Consider the following 22266-nt stretch of genomic DNA (forward strand, 5'->3'; position numbering starts at 1 on the left):
CTGCAAGTATATGTGCTGGAACTAGGGGTGTTGGAGGTGCTGCCAACACCCTGCGTTGACGTTTCCATCATATACAGGATTTACAGTTTGGTTCAATGGCTCTCAGCACCCCACTATGCAAATTGTTCCAGCAGCCATATCTGCAATGTGGTGTTGGAGAAGGGAAAATGGCTTTTACTGCACATTGAGTGTCTGAAAACTTTTGCACAAGAAGTGAAAAATAATAAACTATTTTGATCACTAAGTAGTTGTAGTTCCAGGGAAAAAGGGGAAAAGAAAAACAAACAGTTATACAAAAATTATTTTTTATCTTTTTCCAGATATGATTTATGCTAACAGAGGTGCTATTAAAGTCCAGATAGTTAAACTGATGCAAGAATATCAAAAGCAATTAATGAATGTAACAGGCACAAAGACTCAGTTTTTATGACCTCATGTATTACATTACTGTATGTTTCATTAATAGAGAAATGCTGTTCAAATATTTAAAATCAGTGAGAATGGGAGTGGGAGGGAGAAGAGACTAAAAAAGCTAAAAATGAGAAAACTAGGGCCCAAAGATTATGCATGCACTTAACTGCACATGCTGAGTGGTCCTGTTGAAGTCACAATGTGTTAACTTAAGCAAATACATTTTTTCAGGATCAGGGCCTGACTCTTTACAGCTGATCATGTGGTAAGCCTTAGAAAACTGTAGTGAATAAGTGGATCATGGGCCAAATGCAGACTGCCAGATGCTTTTGAACATACCCCGAAATCTTTATTGTTATTATTGTTGTTGTTGGGGTTTTTTATTATTTTCTCTGAAGTCTGGACCTTGATTGTATCTTGACCAAGAATTTTGGACCTTGACAAAAAATAGACTACCCCTGCCTTAGAAGCTTTGAGCTGTGTCAGTCCAATGCATGATGATATTCTTTTGCCATGTGACAAGTTGTATGGTTATCACAGATTTCCTAGTGCTTTTGATAGAATTTACTTGAGAGGACAGAATGAAAATCTAAAGAATGCTGGTTGCTGGTATAAGTCCTTGTATACTGCCTTCTGAGTTGACAGCTGCAGCAGTAATTTTAAGAAGGATCCATGGTTCCTTCCCATGGCTTCTCCAGGTGCTGCAGTGCCTGGAGGAGTTAAAAACAGCACTAACTTTTACAGATGTCACCATTGCAATCTGCAGAAGAGTAGAATTCTGTTGATTTAAAACCTGAGTAGTCTAACAACAAAACAGTAATTAATCCTAACTGCATGTACTCAGGCACATGTGATGTTTTGTTTTTGTGTGGATTTTTTTTCCTCTTGAGTTTTAAAAGAAATAGAAACTGTTTGATTTTTCTAGTGGGTAGCCTGTAGGAGCCCAAAAACTCTAAAGTGAAATATTTCCATGACTATTTTTGTAGCATTTGCTCTCTTTCCTAATTATATTAACTTTTAATACTAGCCTGATTATTGAATTTGGTGTTACTTGTAAAAATAAAGAGACCTTGGAGAACATTGTGCACTTCCTTTACCTAAGCAGCTAACTGTTACAGAAAGATGACATTGACAAGGAAATTCAACACTGCCTTCAATGCACCAGTGCAGCTTTCGGACACTTGAGAAAATGTATCTTTAAAGATCATGACATCAAGAACCAAACCAAGCTTCTTGTGTACCAGGCCGTTATTAGCGTTGCTCTCTTGTACAGTGCTAAAACTTGGGTCATATACAGTAGACACCTCAAGGTTCTTGAATGATACCATCAATGGTACCTCTGCAAGATCTTCTGAATTAAGTGGGATGACTGACGCACCAGCCCAGTGTTCTGTCCCCAGGCTAGACCTCCAGCATTGAAGCTATGATCATCCACTGCCAACTTGGTTGGCTGGTCATGTTCTTTGAATGCCAGAAAATTGATTCTCAAAACAGGTCATGTTCTCACAATTGAGCCCTGGCCAACGGATGAGGAATGAGCAAAAAAAAAACATTTCAAAGACATCTTCAGAGCCAACATGAAGAAGTGTAAGAGTGACATCTTCATGTGTAAGAGTGACATTAATTCACAAGAAACCCAAACCCTCAACCAACCAAAATGGAAAGGGGCCTTGTGGCAAGGATCCCAGTATTTCAAAACACAGTAGAGATGACAGGAAATGGAGAAACAGGAAAGGAGGAAAGAAGTGCTGAAGCCCAACTCAGCAATTAAAATCTGCCCCTTCCATTGGGAAATATTCCCAATTGTGACAAGATCTATGGATCCCAAATTGGGTAATTTAGCCACCTGCAGATTCCCCAGTGATAACTGGCTATCATTTTCTGAAAGACTGTCATCCTCAAACTCAGAGGGATTGTTTACTACTGTTACTTATAAATATGAATATATTGAGGCTAAACAGGTAACATATTAAATTAACACATAGTTGGATAAGAAAATTCTCATGTAAAGTCATTTTACTATCCAACCAATATATCTGAAATTGTTCAATAATGGGTGGGATTTTCAAAAGGTGCCCGACTTTCATTGAGAATTAAGAACCTCCCTTTGATGCTTTTGAAAAGTCTTATCCTCTGTCTTCTTGCTCATTATTCTGAGCTAGGTCTATTTTTATACGCGTTGTAATGAAAGTTCATAAGCTCCTTTTGTGTAGCACAACACTACTGCTGGAAAGGGTGGTCAGTGGAATTGCCAGTCCAAAAACCGTTTCCGTGGAACGGACATAGGATGATTAGAGCATGAAAGTGGCAAAGACTAATTAGAGGGACGCACATAAGGGCTGTAGGATCCAGCTGGATGAGCTCACATTAGCTGCTCCAGAAATGCCAAAGGACTCCACTTAGATGCCTCAAATATTATCCGCCTCAGTGGCATAAATAAACTATCTAAGGGTATGGAGGGAGGCTGTCATTTTTTTTATTGGCACACACGGCTGAAGGGAAAAGCATTTGTCCCGCTTAGCTTCACCATGCAGAAAGTACAAATATTTTTTCTTGGAATATTCAGTATTTCAAACTATCTGTTCCTAAAAACATTTAAGATATTTTGGTATGAGTTAACTCAGAAAACAGCTGGAGGGGGCCAGGAGAAGAAGAGAAACTGTTTGCTGTTGAATTAAACAGAGCCAAACCTATATTTTTCTTTTTATATGACAGTAAAATAATTGTCATCCCCTACATTTTGTACTACATGTAGATAAGTCAGTTCCTCATCTGGTATAAATCAACATAGTTCCATTGAAAAGCTGATTTATGCAAGCTGAGGATCTAGTCCATATATGTTTGACTTTGTTGGCTAAAAACTAGGTAAACAGCAGAAGCATGTGTTCCTTTTGTCAATTTTCTTTAATGAAAAAGGTAAAGATTCTGTTTTTCTTTGCTATTCTGTATTGCCTGGCTGAAAAATTACCATTTTATTTTGTGCATAGTTAGCTCTGATTCTCATTCTAGTTTGTTTCATTATTTGCTTACTGTTCCAGATAAAGTCAATTTACATTTATCAAAGAAGGTGTAGAATTAATGCTGTAAAAGGAGAACTAATGTGAACCTGCATTTTGGCCAACTGTGACCCCACATTCCTTCTTTCATGCAGACAATTCCTGCTGGGTGCAAGAAGTGTTATGCTTGGCAAGTGTATGTGGGGCAATGGCTAACTGGCTGCTTAGCCCCCCGGGGCTCTGCCATACAACCTTTCTCAGGGGGTCCATTTGCAGACCACCTGAAGAGCAGCCTGGCCACAGATTTTGTTAGAACAAAAACTGGGATAAAATGCCATCACCCCATTACACCCCCCTTCTGGCCATGGATTCTATGGATTATACAGAGATGTAAATGATAGATAGACTTTGGATCATATTAAATGCATTGATAAAACTACTCAGTGAAGTGCTTGAGAGCAAAATACGTTTTATTCACTGGCAATAATCATTCAGTTCTAACCTTATGACCAGTTTCTTTTTGTCTGTTAGCAGCTTTTACAGATTTGATTTTATATTGCATTTACAGAACTGTGGTGAGGTGTATTCTCCTTTGACAGCTTTACATAGGGTTACTGCATGAGGTTCTGCTTTAAGACTACTTGGAAACTGAAGCTTGTGTAGAATATGATTGCATGCTTATTAATGAGTTTTCCTTGCACACGACACCTGTGCTCTGTGATCTGAATAGGCTGCCTGTTGATTTCTGGGTGCTATGTAAGGGGTTTTCATCCTTCCATGAAAACATGTATGACATAGTCCAATACTACAGCTCAGTGTCTGAAGCTTTCCAGATTCGTAGAGGAGTTAAGCAAGGCTATGTACTTTCCCCAACTCTGTTTGGGATCTTCTTCTCTCTGCTACTGAAAAAAGCTTTTGGTTCCTCAACTGGGGGAATCTACTTGCACACAAGATTTGATGGAAATCTGTTCAATCTTGCAAGACTTAGATCTAAAACCGAGACTTGGGAGATCATTATCCAACACCTTCTCTTTGCTGATGATGCAGCAGAGACAGCCCACACAGAAGTTTATCTTCAAAGCCTAATGGACAGTTTTTCCAAAGCCTGCCAAGACTTTGGGCTTACTATAAGCGTAAAAAGACTAACATAATGTGCGAAGGAGTTGAAAAAGCACCTTCCATCAAGATCAACAACTATGAACTTGAAGTGGTGAATGAGTTCACATACCTGGGGTCTCCTATCGCAGTCAACCTTTCACTTGAAACGGAAATCATCCGCATTGGAAAAGCCGCCACAACAATGTCTAGACTGAACAAGAGGGTATGGCAAAACAACAAACTGACAGAACACAAAAAGATGAAGTGAGCTGTAGCTCACGAAAGCTTATGCTCTAATAAATTTGTTAGTCTTTAAGGTGCCACAAGTACTCCTTTTCTTTTTACAAAGATCTGTGTGTATTGTGCATGTGTTATCAGCACACTTTTGTATGGGAGCAAGACATGGACCTTATATCCTCATCAGGAAAAGAGGCTCAACAGCTTTCATATGCATTGCCTTTATCGAGTCTTCGGAATCTCCTGGAGGGACAGAGTCACCAACACTGAGGTGCTCAAATGGGCCAGCATACCCAGCATGCAAACACTCCTCAAAAGACATGTGTGCTGAATGAATGATGGGCGTATCTCAAAGGACATTCTCTACGGCGAATTGGCATCTGGAAAAAGACCCAAAGGCCCCCCAAAATTGTGTTTCAAGGATATGTGCAAGCGAGACCTCAAAGAAATGGACATGGATGTGGACAAAAGGGAAGATCACACTCAAGACCGCAGCCTTTGAAAACAAGAGCTTAACAAAGGTCTCTGGAGTTATGAGTGGAAGCAGTCCAGCTTAGCAGAGGAGAAAAGAGCTCGCAGAAGGCAGAGCCCGAAGGGTCGAAACATCACCTTTAAATGCGACAGATGCGGCAGAGATTGTCTCTCTCGAGTGGGTCTCTTCAGCCACGTTCACGACTGCCATAAAATCGAGTAAATTCTTTACCTCTAAGGGGCGCATACCCATCTCGAGACTGAAGGATGCATACTACTTCTAATTCTATATAAGGTGTTTTACTTGCAAATCACCAAATAGTTGGAGGGTACTTTTCAGAACCACTTCTTTCCTTGTGTGATACAGGAGCTGATGATGCACCAACTGTCATCATTTTAGACACTAATGCAGAAGTGGGCAAACTACAGCCCGTGGGCCACATCCGGCCTGCGGGACCGTCCTGCCTGCCCCCTGAGATCCCAGACGGGGAGGCTAGTCCCTGCCCCCCCCCATTGTTCCCCTCCCCTGCAGCCTCAGTGCCCTGCGCCGCCAGCGCTCTGGCCCACCGCTCCTGCCAGACAGTGCGGTGGTGTGGTTGGCTCTGGCATGATAAGGGGGCAGGGAGTGGGAGGTCCCAGGGGGCAGTCGGGGGACAGGGAGCAAAGGGCGGTTGGATAGGGGGTGGGTTCCTGGGGGGTGGTTAGGGGCTGGGGTCCCAGGAGAGGGCAGTCGGGGACAAAGAGCAGTGGGGGTTGGATGGGTTGGGGGTTCTGAGGGGGGCAGTCAGAGGATGGGAAGTGGGAGGGGGCAGATAGGGAGTGGGGGCCAGGCTGTTTGGAGAGGCACAGTCTTCCTTACCCAGCCCTCCATATAGTTTTGCAACCCTGATGTGGCCCTCAGGCCAAAAAGTTTGCCAACCCCTGCCCTAATGCCATAAACCTTGCTTTAAGTGAAAGGGGGCCGTGCTCATATTGCACCTTTGTCAGCCAACTTCTGGGTCTGATTACCTTCAGGGCATGCTGAAATCACCCTCTGTTTTCCTAGGCTTGTTCTGGGGAAAAGTCTTTGTTTATGCTCTCTCCTAATAGTTGTATCAGAATTTCCTACATGTGCTTAGAGATTTCATCAGCATCAAAGAAATTAGAATACCCAATACAACAATAAGCTATATGTGCTTGTTGACTTTCTGTTGTGTAGTGCTTAGGATAAATGAACTGAAAACTAAAGCTATTTAGCCACAGAAAAAACGAGACCATTCAATCCTGAGAATATATACTGTTATTTTGGATCTTAAATGAACAGGTTCACCAAACTCTGAAATTCATAATTACATATTGTTTTAATTCAGCAATTAGTTGAACTTGTTTGTGCAAGAAACTAAGATGATAGTCTATTAGTAATATAAAGACAATTATTCTGATTTAAAAAGATTTTTATTTATCAGCTGCAAAGTTAATCTCATTATTAAAAAAATTGGAAAACTAAATGATCTATTTTGTAAATTTTGCTAAAGATGAATGGAAAACTTAGTTTAGTTTTATCTATGATCTTAATTCAGAATCACTTAAATTTCAAATATATTATAAAGCAAAATGGCTGAATTTAATTTGTGGTTTACTTACCAACCAGGGCTTTAAATTTAGAGGTCTGTGTTTCTCTGGCAACATGTGAAGTTATGGAAACCTAAAAGTACTAGCAATTCAGCCCTCTGTGCTGCTTTTAGACTCAGAATTCTGAACTTTGATATGTCTTGGTCTAAACAAGTAACATGTTTTTCAGTTCACTTTTAAGGATGTACAAACATTTTTAGTCTCAAATTTAAATATGTTTTTGACCAACTCAGAATGTTGTTCTTGCATGAATGTTAATGTCTTCACCTCAGTTACATTAATAAAACTGAATAATATATTTAAGAAAGAGTAATGATAGCCAAACTGTTTTATAATTGCATAATTTATAAAATAAAATATAATGGATTGCAGAAAAGCAAAATAATCCTTTATTACTGGAACCATAAGGTGATGATGGTATAATTAATAAATGTAAAACAGACATGACCTCAACAGTATTTTTCACTGGTGCTTTAGTGATACTTTTGGAAACTGATTTTTAAGATGAAATATAAAATATGAAAGGTTCTTATAATTTGTTGTCATTTAAGTATAAATGTAAATAAAATGGGCAATGTTAATTGTGGGAAAGATGTTGAGTAGTGTGTTAGGTCTGATCTCGTTTAATATCTACACAGCTGACTTGGAGGAGATGGGGAAAAAGCACATTTATGATATTTGCAGTTGATCTTAAATTGAAGGAGTTGTGAACAGTGTTCAGGACAAAGAAATAGAAAGGAACCTACAGAGAATGGAAACGGGTAGAACCTAAACTGTGGTTCAACCAGGAAAATTGCCTACTAATGTATCTGGAGAAACAGTACTATGAAATATGAATATTCAGTGGGGGAGAAACCTGGAAAATAGTAATATTTTAGGGATTATAGAGAATAGAAAATTAGTCAAGAATCTATGAAATTTGATGGGGAAAAGAAGCCAATGAAATTTTGTCATCTGGAATACTGTGTTTTAATTTTGAGTGGGTCTTATCAAGGCAAATATTGACACATTGGAGGGAGATGAAAAGGTCTGTTTTTTAAAAAAAGCAACACCCCACTATCCATATTTTGGGGGCTCCCTTCACCCGAGTATTAGAGCAAACAGGAGTGGATTTATGATCACAACAACTTCTTTTAAGGTAGAGCTGTATTATTACGCCCAGATGTAGATCTAGGACAAAGAGAGATTAAATAACTAAATCAAGGTCACACAGGCAGTAGGTGATAGAACCAGAAATTGGAACCCAGACTTCTTGATTCCCAGTTTTGTGCCTATCTCAAGATCATGCTTTAACAACTTGACTGGATTAAAAACTAGAAAATGTAGGAAGCAATCCTGAACTGCAGGAGATGGGACAGAGGAACTAACAGTTTGTTTCCAGGTCCATTGATTTCAGTGGAGCGACGCCCATTTACACCAGCTGGGGCTGTAGACCATGGTAACTAAGCCACCTAGCAGTGCAGCAGCAGGGATACAGCCCTAAAATAATGTTTAAAAACTTTCAAGAATTTTGAAAATAGCTTTCTTTAATGTGTGACAGATATAGAATACGTTATATGGTTGTGGGATACAAATTTTGTTGGCATTCATGGGTAATGCAGCCATTCAAAACTCATGCCAATAAAAATCTATCTTTCTTCATCACCATAGATTGTTTCCTCACATACGTTACACTCTCATTTTTAATATATCTATTCATATATGTAGTGGATTGTATGTATATTATTCTGTACCTTCAACTCTCCATTTTGTAGAAATCTCTTGCTACTACTTAGTCTTTTATAGATAAATTCTTGGAGGTTTTGTTTTGGGTTCCCTTGTCCCCCTGCCCGGTTTTGAGGTGTAGGAATTGATTAATGCGCTTACCTGTAATTTTCGTTTTCAATTGGCACAGTATGTTATAAATTTTCCCCTCACCCACCTACCTTCTCCACAGATCTGGAAATACTTTTACTGGAAATACTTGAACTGGTGCTCAGAAATGGGACTGATGGCTGGAGGCATGAGTGACTGCTGTGCAAGGAATACACTGTCTTCCAGTCCCTCTCTGAGAGTATGGACCCAGGCATGAAGATCTGTTTACTAACATGCTTTCCGAGAACAGGAATTTTTATTAGCTCCACCCGTCCGGTACCCCTCCCAGTATAAGTAGCACACTTTTGTTTATTCATGTTATATTTAGGATTTTCTTAAAAGAATAGTATGAACATAATTAGACTTAAAGTGCTTTAGAAGAATTTAAATTACACTTGTACTTCAGGAAGGAAATTGCCCCCTTCCCCCATTTGAAGGGCCTCCAGAAGTATTCAATGGAATTATTAGATACTATGGTCAAGCCTTTCTCTGTTGTGTGCTGTAGTAGGGATAGACAAAACAGATGGATCCCTGGGAGAACAAGTGGAATTGTAAAGTTTCTTTCTGCATAGTGCTTTTTCAGAGGTCTTTATTTGCAGGCCATAGCTCCAAGATAGCACTGCTACTTTTATTAACACTGATTGTGCCAACCCCAATAAGAATAAAATATTTGATTTGTGTATCTTACTGTAAACAAATGTGTATATGCTTGCTAACTTCTATCATAACATTTTGTCAACATGAAATACCTTTCGATTTTTTTGCAGCACGCAATGAATACCAAGGAAATCACTGTAGTAATTTGTAATAAAGTGTTGACATTAAACAGTTCAGTTTATTTATAATGAGAATATTTGCAGTTTTATTAATCAGGATTGTAACAGGTAAAGAAGTTAGCTGACTTTAAGTCAAACTGGAAGTGAGATTATAACTCTGAGTGCTGTTGCGTAGAATTGGAAAATTGGAGTGTTGTTTTACTCTATTGCTGATGGATTAATTTAGATGCCCAGTGAATTCCCTGTTTAGACTTCTGTCTAAAAAAAAACATTAAAATGCATTCTAGTACTCTCTGATCTGATTCATTTTGATACAATATTTACAATTAAAATTAATCATTGTGTACTAATCACAGTATACAAAACACTACATTTTACTTATGATATTCTGAAGGCAGTAGATTAATAATAGTTTAATCTTCTTTACTTCTGTCTAGTCCTTTGGAATCTTTAGAACGAAAAAGGAAGCAGCTGTAAAAGATAATGGCTATGTAATACTATGAACAAACATGTATGCCTACCATATTGCACCTTAATGCTTTCCTTATCAATTTGACAGGGCATCTATTAGATACGAAGACCAGGGAGATTGTGAATTGGGTACTTAGATCTAATGGGACTGCCTATCAAATTGATAAAGAAAATCATTAAGGAAGAGATACTTTTAAAACACAACTGTAAGATCTGTGATCAGTTTAAAAGGCGACTCTTGTTTACTGAAAAAAATTGGCGTTTCACTTAGATACAGTGGAGTAGGATGTCATGTGAATTGATTTTATTTATTTATTTTTTTAAAAGCCAAGCTATGAATTTTTCTCTTTGGAACCAATAATTTCAGACATGAGCTGTTTTTTCTGGAATGTAGTCTGCTTTCACTGGGGCTAGAGGATCAGACAAGTATTTTTTTTAAATAAAATATGCATAGTACCAAGGTTGTTAGTCTCCTTGAACACTAGGAATTATCCAAGTTATGTTCTATAGAAGATTGAAAAGAGAATCTTAGCACCAGTGTCCAACATAAATTTGCCATCATGTGTTAGAGAATGTAACATATTTGAAGCACTCTAATAAATTGTACCAGCATCATTTTAAATAGGAAAAGTATTTGATTGCCTAATATCACTATAACTGTACAGTTGGGACCTTGTCTGTCTCTAATAGGGATTGAAACATGGTGTATTGGTTTCATATTTAAGCTCCAGTTCTAGAAAGCAACTTTTTTGACATGCAAATAAATATAGCTGATTTTCTAGCTACTTTATGCAATTTGTTCTCATGAAAGTGTTAAAGTCAGTGCAATTACTATGGTATTCTAGTCAATGTTCATTCACAACAATGCACTATATCACAAGTGTAAAAAATTTATGTTACTTCAAATTATTAAAACATCACCTTACAGAGTACAAGCATTTTAAAAATTGCATCATGGGATTCCATATTTCTCTCAGTGGCTTCCATATTTATTTTGCTCCATTTATAAGTTGGTTTTCCTTTTCTAAAAAATGTCTACTAAAAGGTAGCTTTCTAAACTTCACTAGGGGTCTGGAAGACAAGTTATACTTTTTTCTTGCTTTTGCCTGAATACCAGTAATAAAGACTCTTTAGTTGAAAGTTAATAACTTCGTTGACGATGATGTGAATCAGAATGGAATCCAGGTCACTCAGAGTTGTATGTACTCTGCAGCTCTAACTTCAGTGAAATGTATTAAATATTTTTGGATGTTTTTCTACAGAATGCATTACAATACAGAATGCAAAGTGTACAGTGCTCACTCTATATTATTTTTATTACAAGTATTTGCATTGTAAAAATGATAAACAAAAGAAATAGTATGAGGTGAACTGAAAAATACAAGTACTGTAGTGCAATATCTTTATCATGAAAGTGCAACTTACAGATGTCGATTTTTTTTGTACTCAAAACCAAAATAATGTAAAACTTTAGAGCCTACAAGTCCACTCAGTCCTACTTCTTCTTCAGCCAATTGCTCAGAAAAACAAGTTTGTTTACATTTGCAAGAGATAATGCTGCCCACTTCGTGGTTACAATGTCACCTGAAAGTCAGAACAGGTGTTCACATGGCACTTTTTTAGCTGGCAGTGCAAGGCATTTATGTGCCAGATATGCTAAACATTCATATGTCCCTTACAGAGGTAGTAGTTGAAGGACATAAATCCACACCGTGTAGAGGTCAAGCACAGGAGTTTATTACATACAGCGCTGACGGAGTGTCACTTTACTTATTAGGCTCAGAGACACTGTCAATCAATTGATTACAATGGAATATATGGATTTTCCATGGGCGGGGGAAAGTGATGTAGTAGGCAGTCCCACTTCCCCGGATAGGTCTAGCAGCAAGACATGGTAGCACAGTAGCCAATGGTCAAAGGTTACATAATGTCTCTACCCATAGTCTCAAGTCGACAAATTAACATTTAACATTTAATTAGTACTTTAATAAATGTATTAGTATAAAATATATTTGTTGAATTCTGATTTGTATGAATTCTCATCCATAGGAATGAAGTAGCTCCTTTTGATTGTCCAACAGACACATATCTAGGGGTAAAAGCAAAGAAACAGTGAAAGTATATAGCAATAGAGTTTCTTTCAAGTTGTTCATTTGTGTTTTAAGGCAGGCATCGGTCCCTAGGAAAGGGAGGTGGAAGGAGGCCATATCTTATACTGACATGCTTGAACCTTTCATAAACTCAAGGTTGGATGTGTGGAAAGAACATCTCCCTGCAGAAGAAACTAATGCAACAGAAACAGGGCTTCTTTGTTTTATTTGCAACTTTGAATAAGACACAATTATTGTCCCCAACATCTGGCGTTTTGCTGCCAGGCATATCTTAGCAAAAGCAAGGTTGTCTTTGGTTATTCTGCTTTCTCTTAGCTATTGGTAGGCCTCTGACCTCTTGACCAAACTCTGGATTTTGGGCCTGTACACAAATCCATATACCAGGTTATTACATCAGCAATGGATTTTAACCCTTCAGTAGTTCTGAAATTGCTGAAGACAGCACACTATGCAGTTATTATGCGGAACACAGAGCAATGCTATTGAAATAGTTCATATACTTTCATAAAACATAATGTGAAATATTATGCTTTTGGGAATATCACTCAAGGGATTACTTACGGGTTCCATAAAATATATTGTTGCAACTCTGGAGAAGACTTAGCAATCGGGGGGGAAATCAGCAAATTAACCTAATTAATATTACAGTGACATCGAGGGTTCCCTGCTGCAGAATTTGAGTCCATTGTCCCTCAGAGTTCCCTGAAAGTAAGCCGTGGGGCCCAAGTTCCTAGACTGGCTAATGCTCTGAGCTCTTCCTGTTTCTTTTTCCTCTCTGTATCTCCCCTGCTCAACATTTCTTTCTCCTTCTCCGCCTCATCTTTCTTCCCCTTCAGACACACAGTGTCAGTAATTTAATCTCTTATTTCTCCAAGAGTATGATGATAATGTCATACTTTATATTCATGGTAAATTAATAAAATATTTAGTAGATATTAGCATGAGCTATTATGAACTGACTATGCAAAAAGGTGAAGTACTTGAGGGCATTTGTCACATATAGTTGATTGATGTTAGCTGAACTAATTCCATATCTTTTGGTTCACACAGAGAGAAACTCCATGCTATGTAATAGGAGGAACACTGAAAATTCTAGAACCTTAGGTGAACTTTATTTTAGTTTTATAATGGTAAGTCAGAGTTAAATAATATAATAATAATTGATAGTAGTTCAATGTCTTTAGTGATGTAACAGGACAAATACATTGGACCTCAGTCACAATAAAGGCATTGTGGTAGCACCTAGAACTCCGTCATGGACCAGGACGCCATTGTGCTATGCGCTGTACAAAATGCAGGGCGGGAACAGTCACTACCTCAAAAAGCTTACAGAGAACCATCACCATTACTGCTACAAACTAGTATTGCAGACTAGTCTGGGACAATGATTTGATTGAGGAAAAACTTTTTTTTTCTTTAATTCCCATTAGAAATCTTTAAAACAGCTCCGTTTACTGATTTACCTGCAAGTAGTGATTTACAAGGAATATAGTATGTAACAGATGTAAAGGTTAGAGAAGGATTAAAAGATGTATAGCAATGCTGGAATAAGGGTACTATGAGCCATCTAATGGAAGCATTTCATAAAAATGATCTCAATTTAAGTAATATTTGGAATGGAAACTATTTAGAGGGTACCAACAGCAGTAATTCATGGAAACCATAATTCCCAAATCTTGTGCATCAGAAATACAGGTGATGGGAATAGTGAAGTCATCAGTCTGACCCAAAGAAAAATGGATATGAGCTAATCTAGAATTATTTCCAGATGCCAAGTGAGAATCCTAATCTCATTTTACCATGCAAAAATCTTTTTTTCTTCTTCACACAAAAGCAAACATTCAATATAAATATACAAATTTAATCCACATTTTAATTATGCAGTAGAAGATTCCTAATTTGCACTAATGACAAGGAGACCCTGTTATGAAGTGCTGAATTGTGCAAATTAGCAAGTAAGTGAACAAACACAATAAAACCCTGAGAATAATGCATCACATAATGTACTTAATCTATTTGAACAATGGTGGTTCAGTGTTAGCTATTTACGCTAATACTTCATAATGCACGGTATTAGTAAATGGACTCAACTGTATTTTGTAAGGATACTGAAGTGTTAATAATAGGACAACTCACTACAACAGTATCCTCGCCTCTTTGCTGGGAAGCAGGAAAAGATCACTACATCTTTTATGTAGTGTGCAAATTTTTAGCATTAGCAAACCACTTCTGTATTTGTGTTCTCTGTAAAAACTACTGAACACATCTCTTGGGTTTCAGCAGGCTAAGCACACCAGGAAGGATTTGGGGAGATAGTTTCAAAGGCACAAATGGGAATTACACTCCCAAATTATGTTGATTTCTTTTTTCCAATGGGAGTTGTATGCCTGATTTCCAGTTGTGCCTTTGAAAATTTCCCCCGGAGTTTACAAGGATTAAGCCATGGACAAGAAACTGAACAAGATAAAGACAGAGGAGATTTTACCATAAGGTGCCACCATACCCTCCACTAATGACTGCTGTAGAAAGAGAGAGAACTTTGTGACTATTAGCAGAATAGTCACTAACTCAATTTTCTGGATTGAGAGCAAATTTGCTATTTTGGTCAAGTGGTTATTAAAAATAGTGAGCAGAGTCTGTTTCCTGGAATTCTTGACAAAAGATCCATTCGTGCACATAGTATGTTTCAAACCATCAAACTGCATTTTCCACTTAGAGCAGTGGAACCACTACCATAAAGTGAAGTGTTACTTTGGATATACTTTAATTTTTTTTTCATAGAATATGTCTGCTCTGCAATTCAACATTGGGCTTGCCCGTGCCAGCTGATTTGGGCTCATGGGACTCAGGCTAAGTGGCTGTTTAACTGGAGTATAGATGCTTTGGCTGGAGCCCGGGCTCTCGGACTGTGTATTGGGGGAGGGTCCCAGAGCCCAGGCTCTGGCCCAAGCCTAAACATCTACATTATAGTTAAACACCCCAATAGCCTGAGCCCCATGACCCAAGTCAGCTGGGATGGGCAAGTGTTTAATTGAAAAGCAGATGTACCTAAGACTCAGGATGGAAACCCTGTAGTTTCTGATACCTTCTATATTGGTCATCTTGTCTGGGGAATTCTTAATATCATTGAACCTGCTACATTTTGAAACATGCCAGGAACCATGGTCACAGAAAAAAGTGGTGATTTTGCCAAAATAAAATTCTCCATAATAAGGCAGTACTTTTTTGCAACAAGAAATTTCTGGCAAGAGCTGGTTGGGAATTTTTCAATAAAATGGTGTTTTTTTAATTGAGAAATGCTGATTCATCAAAACTTTTTAGGGGGTAAGCATCAGTTTGGACAAAAATGTTTACTCTAATTTTGAAGTTGTCAAAATATTTTGACATTTTCTAATGGAAAATTCTGGTTTTCTGGTTCAAAATGATTAATTGGGAAATGTAAGCTAATTAGAGCAAATGTGTTTAAAAAATAAAATGGGTCAAAATGTTTTAATTGAGCCAAACTGATTTTTTTAATTCCCATTTTTTTTTGAGATTTCAGTTTTTTGGTATGACTGTCAAAATCTTGAAAATTTTTATGGCATAGGAAGACCATTTTGTACCCACCTTTATTCATGCTGTTACCTGTACATTGTGGGATCTTGGGTTCCTACAGAAAATAACTATAAAAGGGAATGTAAACTTGAAAATGTTTGTATCAAGAGTGTGATCTAGTCCATCGTGTCTAAACTTCAATGAGCTCCATGAATCTCCATTATCTGGAGATGCATGTTTCAGAAGATGGGGGCAGATGCATGAGAGAAAATTTGGACTCAACACAGAGGCATACGCTGAGCAACCAATCCCTTCCCCTTCCCCCATGATTATAAGGGCGCATCTCCCAATACCATTCAGAGAAACAATCACCACATATGCAAGGCTAACTGGCTGGGAATCACAACTGGGCATTATTCCAATACAAGCACAAAACTGTTCCCTATTGATGGGCGCATTAGAAATATTGGAGAGAAATGCATATAACCCTGAACAATATCATTTGGCTTGAGTTCAGAACAATGAGACTAGCCTTTCTAAGCCTAGCTCCCTACAGAACATTGGGGGAAAGGCACATAGTGTCTGAAGTCACAACAACACAGTTATCCCTAAGGTGAGCAGGCATGTGGCATAGGGGCCCAGAAGCAGATCTTTCATGAAAGGAGTGTTGGTTCCTGTTCAAATAGTTATGTAAAAGCTTATCCTCATTAAAACCAGCCCATGTAAGGGAATTGCTCAGTGAAAGAGCGGAATGGTTTAGCAGTAGGTAAAGGATGCATCAAGACAGCTGGAGATCTAGGGCATACACAACTGCCCCGTTCACTTCCTGAAATAACCCCAAGATACAGATGTACAATTCTAAAATAAAGTACCACAAAACCACTGCTGTGAACACAGTCCTCTATGTCTAGCCATAACTCTTCTGTCTATTCTCGCTGCTTCCACTTCTCTCAAGGGGGAACAAAAGATCAAATCGCAAAAGGCATATGTGATTCTAATTATAGCCTACTGCACAAGAAGGCTTGACTTTACAGAAATAGTAAAGAGGAAGACACACAAACTGATCAAACTCTTACCATGATCAGACATTCTTAAACAAGGCCCAAACATATACCCAGATCAATCAAAACTGAACTTAGCAGTCTGGTTGCTGAGAGTGAAATAAGGGGCAAGAGTGATGCCTATCAGGAAAAAATACAGCTCCATCCCTCTAGAATGTTGTCTACAGCTATGGTATTCTCCAGAATATATTTTGAGATTTAAACATTGGGGTTTAGAGTAAAAGGTAAACCTCAAGGAAACACCAATTGCTCAAATCCTGTAGTTTCTGCCAAATGCCATGTCCACAAATTGCACAAGGTACAAGTGATATACTGTATTGCAGAGTATGACTTCAAAAGAAAAATCTCCAAACACCTTTGTCTCTCTAGGTTTCTGAATATGTTGTTGGCTACATATGATGATCAACATCCCGCTTACTATAACTCAACCTGGAACCCGAATCTCATCTTAAAGGCCCCCAAATGATCCAATGGGTTAGGTTTCCTTGTTTCTTGAGATTTAAGAGACTATTCCCAATAGTAAGAATCACCTTGGAACTAAGCACCTTGTCCACTGAAAAACAATGCTGAATTGTATGTGTGGACAGAGTCTTCCTAAAACTACAAAAAACCTTTCACCCCAGGTCATCCTTTGTATTGCATAATTGAAAGCAATCATCTTCTCATGTTGGCATGCAGGTGGTATACCAGCACTCTCTAGATATCCCTAAAGGGCACTGAAATAGTATCTAGAGAGAATAATGTTGTACCACAAGTCTCAAACCTTTTCCATAGCCTATCACCTACACTATTAAGGAATAAAGTGGGCTAAGGACACTATCATCAGGTGGATCACAAGCTGCTTCACAGCAGCCTACAAAGCCTAGGGCTTGAAATTGCTAGAAGTGATCAAGGCACATTGATCAAGCTCTAGTTCCTCTTGTGTAGAAAAGAGCAAAGATAACCCCAGGTTATAGGCCTGGGCAGGGGAGGATTGTGATGTTATCAACCATCAATGGTAAACAGAAATAGTGGACTGGATTATATACTGATGACCTTGTCCCTCATGCCTTTCTCAAACTTCCATTGATGTCTCTGGGAATTCTGCCTGAACTGGGAATACAGAATCTGGCCTGTAATATTGTACATGCTATATAATCAACTATAACTTTTTTCTTTAATTGTTTTCAAATAACTACATAAAAGAAAGAATAGCCAAAAGGCAGACATCTGCTCATTTGTAGCAAAAGTGACTGAACTACTGAAAAGAAGCATTTAAATCCTCCCAACATGATTTTAAAAATGCCATGCCTTTGGGAAATAGGAACAGTATAATTTTCAGCTGCACTAAATTTACAGTTGTTGGATTGCTATATGCAGCATAAGTCTAACACTATGAGTATATAAAAAGTAGTCTAACGCCAAATATTCAATAGAGTGATTTATCAACAAACCATGGAAGATAGAAAAGATTAATGTTTTTATTACTCAGTCCTAAAATTCCCTGAGCTGCATTGTTCTGAAAAACTGTCCCTTTTAACATTTTCAAGACAGTACTTGACAGTTGAGACATCTCAGAAAATGTTTTGTCTTTGTTATACCAGTAGCTCCAAAGGGTAAAGTAATGAGACAGATACATTGCTTTTTATACAGATTTTTTAAAAAAACATTTAAAAATCCTTTCCCCTCTGCTTGAGGTATAGGACTGAAGACCAAAAATATTTGTGTTTTTTAGACTTCCTTATAGCAAATATTTACTCTCACTAATCATAGTTCCGCTCAACATGTTCCAGTTACCAACTGTATGCTTGTTGGACATTGACAGTCCCTGTCTGCCAGACATTTCCCACTCTCATTTGTTCAGATAAAATTATTCTCTTCTCTTGAATCTTCATCCATTTTTAAGTCCATGGGAATTGCTAAGTGGTCAGCACTTTTGGACATCAGATCCTTTATTTAGGTACCTGAATATGGATTTAGCAGCCTAACTAACTAAAAATTTAGTTTTCTCTCATATGGTAACCACTTGTACTGGTTATCAGGTGGTGTTCTTTAATCTATAATATATGTCAGAAGTGTCTCTTTACATTAGCTTTTTTTTTTCCTCTTAATGTAATCTTCATTGGGGAAAAAGAATGGGTTTATATTACAGAAAAAACAGTACTTAACTAGTCCTGTAATACTAAAAAATACTTAAACTCTGTAGAGTTTGCTTATGTCTGTGGTAAACCTCAACTAAAGATAGATAAGCAGACATACATTTGCCATTCTTGAAGGTCATGATTGAGCAGAATAGTGGAAATTAGAGATCAGATATATCTATTAGGTCATCTAGACCATCCTCTTGTCAGTGAAACTCTAAAATAACTTCTAATTATTTTGACAATTAAATGTTTTTTAAGTATGAAGTTTATTTCTACTTTGGATAATTTAAACAATGATAAAGAAGGAATAGGTGCTGCCCTTGCTTCATTATACTAGCCATATACTCAAAAGCCCCAGTTTCTAATTCTGATTTGTCACAGGTCAGAATGATTCAAATTTGTAGAGTGAGCCTTGGTATCCTCCATATTAACAGCATATTTTGCTTTTTGATTTAAAATGAAGTTTAAATTATGTGTTGGTTTCATTTAAATACCCCATATCTCGGTAGCTCCATGGAGAGGTATACTTCACCGAAGATGTTCGTAGCAAAATTTTGATCATGCAAATGTATAGTGATCATTCAGCTTTTTTTTGGGGGGGGGGGAGTGGAGTGGAGTTCATGGAGATTATTAACTTTACTGAGGTTTGTAAACAGGTAACTAAGACTTTCATGTATTATCAGGCAAAATTGATTTATTATGGCATTCATAGGAGTTTCCTTATTCTCTGTGCTGACCACTGCAGTTTGCCTGTGTTATTTCTATTGCTGTGTCATAATGGCTTTTTTATTTTTATCGGGGGATACCTTTTTGAATCATGGGTTTTTGAATAAATTTAGGGCAGAAAAGCAAGGTCAAATTTAGGACAGAAAAGCAAGGCCACTTTAACACTAGCACTAATGTTGAAGCATACATGGAAATGCCATCTATTTCTGACTCTCATCTGTTGTAAGCAGAGACATAGTCCTTTGCTATGATTAAAAAGAATGTGTAAGTTGTGTGCAATTTGCAGAGATAGAAATTTAGAAAAAAATATAGCAATCATATTTTCTTTTATGTCTAGATCTGTCTAGCTGAGCTATATAAATGAAATGTTACCTTAATGTCTTACTGTGCAGTAATGACATAGGCAACATCCTTTATTTGTGAAAGAAAATGGAACAACTTACTGTTACACATCTTATTATTTAGAGGAAACTAATTTAGAAATGGAATGTATGCCATCTGATTACAACAAGGCCATTTTTGGATCGTCTCCTGTGGAAGATGCTCAAGATTAGCATATCATTCGAAAATATTTAATGGCCTTAATTTAAAATGGGGAGGTATAACAGGTAGAATAGAATCTTTGCTAATTTGGGTCCTTGGAGCTCAGTCCTTCAAGATGTTCAGCAGTCTGGGTTGCTCCAGCAATTCTCTCAAGCATAGACTTAGCTTCAGACATGTGCACAGTCCAGTTAAAGTCAATGGGACAACATACGTGTTAAAGCATGGTTAAGTGATTTGCCAGTGTGGTCCAGAGTGCTCGGAACCTTGCAGGGTTTATCATTGGATGAGCTGACACTGGCTGAGACATAGCACAACTAACACCCAGATAATGCTGGTTGATTGGGAATAACAATCAGAAGAAGAGGCAAAGATATGTGCTCTCTTGATTGGAAGGATGTGAACCTGGCTGTTATCACTCCGGTTCATGATCTGAAAGTCTGATTGGATCCATGGGTCCTTTTGGAGGCTCAGGTGGCAGCCACAAATGCTTTTCTTCATCCAGATCTTACCAGGAGATTGTGACCTTTCCTTTCAGACATAGATCTCACTGTAGTAATCTGTGCTTTTGTCCCTTCCAAAATGTGTTACTGCACTACAGTCTACATAGGGCTATACCTTTAGACCACATGAATTGATTTGCTGAATTGCTTAGTACCACACTCCATGTACTCCATGGTCTGAATTGGCTATCAGCTTGATTTTGTATTCAATTTAACATTTTGTTTTTAACTTGTAAAGGCCCAAATGGCTTACATTCTGGGTTCTTCAGAGGTCATATATCACATCACGACAGATAAAACTAGGTGAGGAGCTCAAACTAGCAAACCTTATTCTAATCAGAAGGCGGCTGGGCTTTTTCAGTAAAGATTTCTCAGATGTTTGAAAAATACCATATTAATACAAAGTACTCTTCAGGACAGCAAGTGAGAAGGGTGGGATTAGGACTCAAGATTGCCTGACTCCCAGCCCTCTGCCTAGCCTACTAGAAAATGTGTTTTTAGGGGCATTATTGCCACCACCTCAATTTATAACTGTGAATTTGAATGAGAGTTGTTTTCACTCCAGGTGATAAATATTTTTATCCAATTATTCCTATCATTCCTCATATTTAACAAATTCCCTCCAATTTCACGTACTGAAAAAGGTTAGCTTTGTCTAGGGGGGTAATTGCTTTACATATTTCCTCTCGCTGTAGCCCTTTAGCTTTTTGAGATGAGGCATATAGTCAATGTGGCAGTGGTTAAAGTGAGTATCTGCATTGATAGTATGAAAGCATAGCAGGACATTTAATAGATACATGGATTTCAAGGCCAGAAGGTTTCAGAGTAGCAGCCGTGTTAGTCTGTATTAGCAAAAAGAAAAGGAGTACTTGTGGCACCTTAGAGACTAACAAATTTATTTGAGCATAAGCTTTCATGAGCTACAGCTCACTTCATCAGATGCGTTCGGTGGAAAATACAGTGGGAAGATTTATATACACACACACACAGAACATGAAACAATGGGTTTTATCACACACACCGTAAGGAGAGTGATCAATTAAGATGAGCCATCACCAGCGGGTGGGGGGGGGAGAAGGAAAACCTCTCATGGTGACAAGCAAGGTGGGCCATTTCCAGCAGTTAACAAGAACGTCTGAGGAACAGTGGGGGATGGGGTGGGGGAGAAATAACATGGGGAAATAGTTTTACTTTGTGTAATGACTCATCCACTCCCAAAAGTTTGCAAATTAATTCCAATTCAGCAGTCTCTCGTTGGAGTCTGTTTTTGAAGTTTTTTTGTTGAAGGATAGCCATCCTCAGGTCTGTAATCAAGTGACCAGAGAGACTGAAGTGTTCTCCGACTGGTTTTTGAATGTTATAATTCTTGACATCTGATTTGTGTCCATTTATTCTTTTACGTAGACACTGTCCAGTTTGATCAATGTACATGGCAGAGGGGCATTGCTGGCACATGATGGCATATATCAGATTGGTAGATATGCAGGTGAACGAGCCTGTGATAGTGTGGCTGATGTGATTGGGCCCTATGATGGTGCCCCCTGAATAGATATGTGGACAGAGTTGGCAACGGGCTTTGTTGCAAAGATAGGTTCCTGGGTTAGTGGTTCTGTTGTGTGGTTGCTGGTAAGTATTTGCTTCAGGTTGGGAGGCTGTCTGTAAGCAAGGACTGGCCTGTCTCCCAAGATCTGTGAGAGTGATGGGTCATCCTTCAGGATAGGTTGTAGATCCTTGATGATGCAT

The 22266-nt window shown here is 38.1% G+C and overlaps 1 protein-coding gene across 3 annotated transcripts in view; it reads left to right on the plus strand.

Annotated features, from left to right (window-relative positions):
- The window catches only part of DPYD (dihydropyrimidine dehydrogenase), a 542721-nt gene that overhangs the window by 114555 nt on the left and 405900 nt on the right, over positions 1–22266 (plus strand). The window lies entirely within an intron of this gene.

This window comes from Dermochelys coriacea, chromosome 8, assembly GCF_009764565.3.
Source record: "Dermochelys coriacea isolate rDerCor1 chromosome 8, rDerCor1.pri.v4, whole genome shotgun sequence".
NCBI classification, from domain to species: Eukaryota; Metazoa; Chordata; order Testudines; family Dermochelyidae; genus Dermochelys; species Dermochelys coriacea.